Here is a 6,473-nt window from a genome sequence, read left to right on the forward strand (position 1 = left end):
CGCATCTGTACACAAGACGGTCGATGCAGGACGGATGGACGTCACGAGACCGACACCCAAGAGTCATACAGCCAACGATTCATACAGCTTAAAGGCCGTGTCACCCCTATCCGGGCAAGCCTTGCATGCGTCTTGCGAAAAAACAAACAAACAAAAAAACAATTTTTACTACCCGGAGGTCCCCGCAGATCACCCGCACATTACAGTACCTAGCACGTATCTCACCCGTAGTCGCCCGGAGGCGCGTGGGGGCTGACAACTCAGCTACTAAAGGAATTCCTCTGAAGGAATGGCAGAAGTCCCACAGAATGTCATTATCTTGGCAGTATACGGGGACTGCGAAGTACCTGCGTGGGAGTTGCCTGCGAGGTGCTGCTGCTAAGGGCCTCCTTCTGGCGTTCATTTCATTTCATTTTTTTTTTTAATTTCCACATTAAAAACAACAATCATTACATTTTCAAGTCATAGTATAAACATATTCATTGTGGGGGACCAATTAAAGCCTTTCTGGCTTGTTGGGAATAGGCCCCAAAGTAAATACAAGACTTTTAAAACTTTAAATATATAGATATTAGATATATAGAATGGTACACAATCAAGCAGGCTGAAGAAGGAAAAAAGTGAAGAATAAAATACTGACAGAATATATTTCGCAGTATATAGTTCTGCGTGGACCTCTGCGGGCAATCCCCGCGACTCACCCGGAAAAGTTTTGGTCATGCTCAAAACTTGGCTCCGGGCAAATCGGACTTGCGTGCGTACCTCCGGGCAACTACTGGCGAGATACGCGCTAGGTACTGTCAGATGCGGACCAACTGCGGAGAGCCCCGGGTAGCAAATCTGTTTCCCCGCAAGTCAACCCGCGAAACTTCCCGAGATAAGGTATGACAAGGCCTTGAGCATGCTCAAAACTTGATCCGAGTGAGTCGCGGGGGTTTGCCCGCAGAGGTACACGCAGAACACCAGTAGGAGACTCATACCGGCAGCACCTCGCAGGCAACTCCAACGCAGGTACTTCGCAGTATCCGTAAGTCGCTCGTAACAGAAAACGGATCGGTTTCAAAGCTCTCACGCAGGTCACACGGAATACACGCAAGCAGAAGGCACGTAGCACGCGTCTAGCAGGTAAGACACAAGTGCGAAACTCGCCAACATTCTTGTCCGCCCGCAGGAAATTCTCCTGCGTGCTGGAAAATCCCTTCTCCCAACAAGCCCGCGCAGCTTGCCCGGAAAGGTGTGACATAGCCTTTACTAGTCACACAGCCCGTGAGTATACAGCTCACGAGTCATACAGCCCGTGAGTTACAGCTCACGAGTCATACAGTCTGTGAGTTCGACACTGAGCTAGCGAGTCCCACGAGACCGACACATTAAAGCCCCGTGTTGTATCTGTCGAACTCGTGAGCTGTTTTTGCCTAGTGTCGAACTCATGGGCTGTATGACTCATGGACCTGTTTCAATGTCGAACTCGTGGGCTTTATGACTCGTGGGGTAGTCGTGGGTGTCGGTCTTGTGGGATGCCCCCACTTTTTACTTTCTCAACACATCTGTAGGTTTGGTATGGCATGGTAGTTTAGTTCCATATAAAAGCAACGAAGACATTGTAAAGCAGATGATAATAGTTTTATGATAGCATAAAATACGTGTGGATGGCCCTACTCAGATCTCGACACGACAAAGTTTTTTTTTAATTTTTTAGAGGGAAAAGAAAGGGTATGGAATTTGAATGAATTTTGTGATTTGTATAGAGCTACAGAGCCTTTTGAACTTGCAATGTACATATTACATGAATATCATTATGCTGGTACAAAACAGGAGAATATTCCCGCTATCGTGAAAATGTGGGACTTACAAGAATTAATTTTTGATCTGCATCACTTTTTTAGAAAAAAAAAATGCCGGTGAAAATTGTATTGCTTTGGGTTCATTGTCCATGCTTAGTGATTAATAATTCATGTGCCCAGAAGAACGATGCGAGTGTAGTTTTAAATCAATTTGTGTATACTCCTTATGATGGAAATTTACATGGCAGCTGGAGTTGTGGAAAAAGCAACAGGCATGACAGGTGTTGAGACGGATTGCCATTGATTTTTGGTTGAACTTTTATGGGTACGAAGGCAAGAATTAAACAGCAATGTGCATAACGTTAAAAAAAACAACAGCAAAATGTTGATGCATACTATAGAATCAGCCGTCGTGGTCGGACAGCCAACAAGGGGACTATAGAAACAGGCTGTTGGTATTTGGTATAGAAGAATATCATCTTCAGGAACATCAGTTATAGTTACCAGAACATGTAATGGTAATGGTAGTGGTGGTTTATGATATTTTAGTGGTGGAAATAAGTGTCAGAGTTGCAGTACAACACAGTGATACATGTATTAGAGAACGAGGTATGTGATTCATGGCTTTTAGGGAGTTAAGGTTGTATGATAAAAGACTCGGGATGTGTCAGGGAGGTAGGGGAGCTCCATATGACTCTCAAACCAACTTACCATGCACCTCTGCATACCAGACATGGGCTCCAAACGGCTGCTCTTTCGAAACGTGGGCTGTGCTCATCTTATCTATCAGAAGACAGTTTTGAAAGATTCACGTTATAAGTCGTTAATAGTGTAGTAATGATCTGACTGTGATTTGACATTACATTACTGTATTATGCGACAATCCAGTGCTGTGTAATGAAAACTCGTTGTTTTGGTTCCCTTGAGTGTCTTTAAGGTTACTGACCTCTGCTCCCCCGTTCTCTCTCATTTCGTATCGCTCTCGTCTTCTCTTCTTCTCCGACTTCTACTTCTTTTTCTTTCTTTTTTTTCTTTTTAGCCGGAAAGTGAAAGCATAATTCTTATGCCTGCAGAACTGTCAATTTCTACACATGACATGCATGAGAAATATTTGAAATAACTATGTAATAACATGATTCCAGTTGGAAAACGACGAAATTGCACTAAAGTGTCATCTTTAAAGGTTCACCGGAAGTATGCAATCTCAGAGCATATCAGAGCTCTAAGTATCTAAGTATTTTTATGCCTCCTCCACGAAGTGTCGCCGGAGGCATCATGTTTTCGGGTTGTCTATCCTTCCGTCCGTCCATAATCAATTTTGTGGACAGCGTAACTAAAAAAACCGTTTGAGGTATCCTAATAAAACTTCGCATGTATATGTATGAGGGGGTGAAGTTATGCCTATCAACTTTTGGGTGCACATTTATTATTCAAAGTCAAAGGCCAAAGGTCAAGGTAAAATGCTCAAAATTTCTCTATTTCCCCCATATCTATGCAATGCCTAAAGTTATTTTCTTGAAACTTACTGTACACATGTACTACCTAATAAAGATTCTCTAGTGAGAGTTTCGGGTATGAGGTCAAAGGTCAAAGGTCAAGTGAAAATATTAAAATTTCACTTTTTCTCCCCATATCTCGGAAATGGTTAAAGGTATCTTCTTGTCACATAGCACATAATGCATGTACTGACTGGTAGTGATTATCTAGGGAATTTGGGGATCATGGGTGAAAGGTCAAGGTCAACCACTAAAAATTTCACTTTTCCCCCTCATATTTATGTAGTGCTAGCAGGATTTTTCTTGAAACTTGGTGTATCATATACATGTATTACCTAATAGAGGTTCTCTGCAATTTTTCTTTGCCCAAAAGATCGAATGTCAAAAGGTCAAAGGTCAAGTGAAAGTGCTAAATTTCATTTCTTCCTCCATAGCTCGGAAGTGGCTCAAGGTATCATCATGAAACTTAGTACATATCTATGCGTGTTCTGCCTGACAGTACTGTGATTCTTTTGGAATTTTAGGGTCATTGTGTCAAAGTTCAAGGTTCCAAGACCAGGTTAAAATGCTAACAATAATGCTAACTATAATGCAATGCTAACTATTTAATACAAAAATTACACATTTTCTCCATACCTTGAAAAATATTCAATGCATAATCTTATAAAGGGTCAAAAGTCAAGTTAAATCCTCAAATCCCCAAATACACCCTTTCTTAGAAAATGATATAGCCACTCATCCAATTAACCTAGTTCAAGGAAAGTGAACATTCAAGGCATTTATGACAAATATGCCATTTTATATTTTGCCAATTATGTGAAATTGTCATCACACATTGTCAAGACGTAAGCTTACTATGGACCTTATTAGGAGAATCATGCATTATCATGGCCTAGGCATTTTTTTAATCTATTATCGAAGATTGACAAATTTGGCTATAGCAGTATCCACCCATCTTTCGGGCTAAAGTGGATCGAGCTGGAAAATCTCCTCTTAATCAAAATAGCGTTAGCTGTGAATGGATAAATTTTAAGTTAAATATTTTGACAGGAGTATTTCTACACTATAGTCGTACTGACTTCCTGTGTGAAAATTAGATTAATCTGTTGAGTCACGGGTGAATGGCGCCAATGCCTGAAATTCTTTCATGTTTCTTTAGAAGTTGTGAAAATTTAGACAAAATGATGCTTTCTCCACTTTTCGAGGGTGCTGAATCCGAATCTTGATGATGCAATTTTTGTATTACGGTTTTGAGGATTGCCAGCAGAATCTGAAATTCTCTTTGGCCTATTTTTGTCTTTAGAAATGGTGGAAAACATTGTGCTCTAGCGTTTAGAGACATTTCATGTTAAAATGCGCTATATAAATATTGTGAATTATTATTATAATTATTATTATTATTGTTAATGAAAACTCATCTGTTCTCGCGTGACATGTAATTTGTATTGATTTATTATATATATATATATATGTGTTACGTTCGTTCTATAAGTTATAAGTCACAATGTGTATTTTATGTATTTTGTATTGTTTTATCGTGCTACAATTTGTATCTACTCAATGACTGACTTTCTCTTTTTTAATTTTTTCTTCGAGACGCTCAGTGCTTAGAAACATTGTAATAAGCGCTTTATAAATGATATTCATTATTATCATTATTTATTGTTATCATTATGGTTATCATTATTTTAATTATAATTATAATCATAGTTATAGTTATTAGTTATTATAGTATATTTGAGTTATGGAACCAAGGATTTGTGTTATATTTACATTTCAGTTGAGCGAATTTTCCAAATCAGTAAGAATGATGTCCAAAATGGCTTCCGCAATATAGTAGTCTCTACTCAGATATCCTAATAATGAATGTATGAAAGGATGATATTGATAATGATAATGATAATAGTAATAGTAATAATAATAATGATAACAATAATTATAATAATAATGATAACAAAAACAATAATAACGTCTTATTTACCAAGGGAAGCCTCTTCAGTGTTGCCACTGCTCTACTAGAGGGCCCTGCCATCATTCTTACCCTAGCGTTGCCAGGTACTCATTTATACACCTGGGTCGAGAGGGACATGGGGGGGGGGGGGGGAGTAAAAACATTTTGTCCAAGGATGTAAGCACTGGGCGGGATTCGAACTGTGGTCCTCCGATCAGAAGTCGGGAGTCCACTATGCCACAGGATGGCTTCATGCATATCCTGAAAAGTTTGATATTAGCATCCTCTTTAAGAGATGACTACAGTCTGACGCCTACGAAGACTTACTATGACGAATAGCTTTATTCTGCTAAAAAGACTTACAGAAAGCCATAAAAATGGTTCCCAAAATGTAAAGTTATTGGGCTATCGGGTATATAGTGTCAGCTTTGTAACTTTTTGAAACTCGTCTCGAAACTTGTTTTTTTATAAAACTTATTTATCCTGATAACATCATAAGAAATGGTTGCAACGAGCACTGACAAGTGGTTAGTGGCGATGATTTTATGTACGGAGTAATAAAAAATAGCGCCAGAAGATTTTTGCATGTATGGGTACCATCTTGAATATCTCAAAACGCTCAGCACCCTCCAAAATAGGGCAAAACCATCAAGGAACATTTTGCTAACGGCGAAATAAGGTTATAGGCTCAAATCTGGCGTTGGCATCCAGTGTTCTGTTGATTGTTGTTATTGTTGCTGTTATATTACATGTACATACTGTATTTTGATGTAATATTTTTTCGTATTAATGAGCCTAGAAACGTCAGTATTAAGCGCTATATAAGTGTTATTTATTATTATTATTATTATTATTATTATTATTATTATTATTATTATTATTATTATCATTATTGTTGTTATTATTATCATTATTATTATTATCATTATCATTATTATTATTATTATTATTATTATTATTATTATTATTATTATTATTATTATTATCATGTTCTTGATGGTGTTGTATTTATAGCAACATAAGTACGACTGTTGGGGAAAGCATGGGTTGTGGTGGTGGTGGTGGTGTGTGGTTGCTTACCCAATACATACATACTGTGTATATAGGCTTATACTGATATGTTCTGATTGGTAGGTAGTCCTGTCCATAGAGCCGAAATCTGTGTTATCTACTTTGCCACAGCGCCCCCAATTTCTTCTTGGTGTGATAGATATAGATGCAGGCACAAACTTGTGCAGCGAG

This window comes from Diadema setosum, chromosome 5 (assembly GCF_964275005.1).
Source record: "Diadema setosum chromosome 5, eeDiaSeto1, whole genome shotgun sequence".
Taxonomy (NCBI): domain Eukaryota; kingdom Metazoa; phylum Echinodermata; class Echinoidea; order Diadematoida; family Diadematidae; genus Diadema; species Diadema setosum.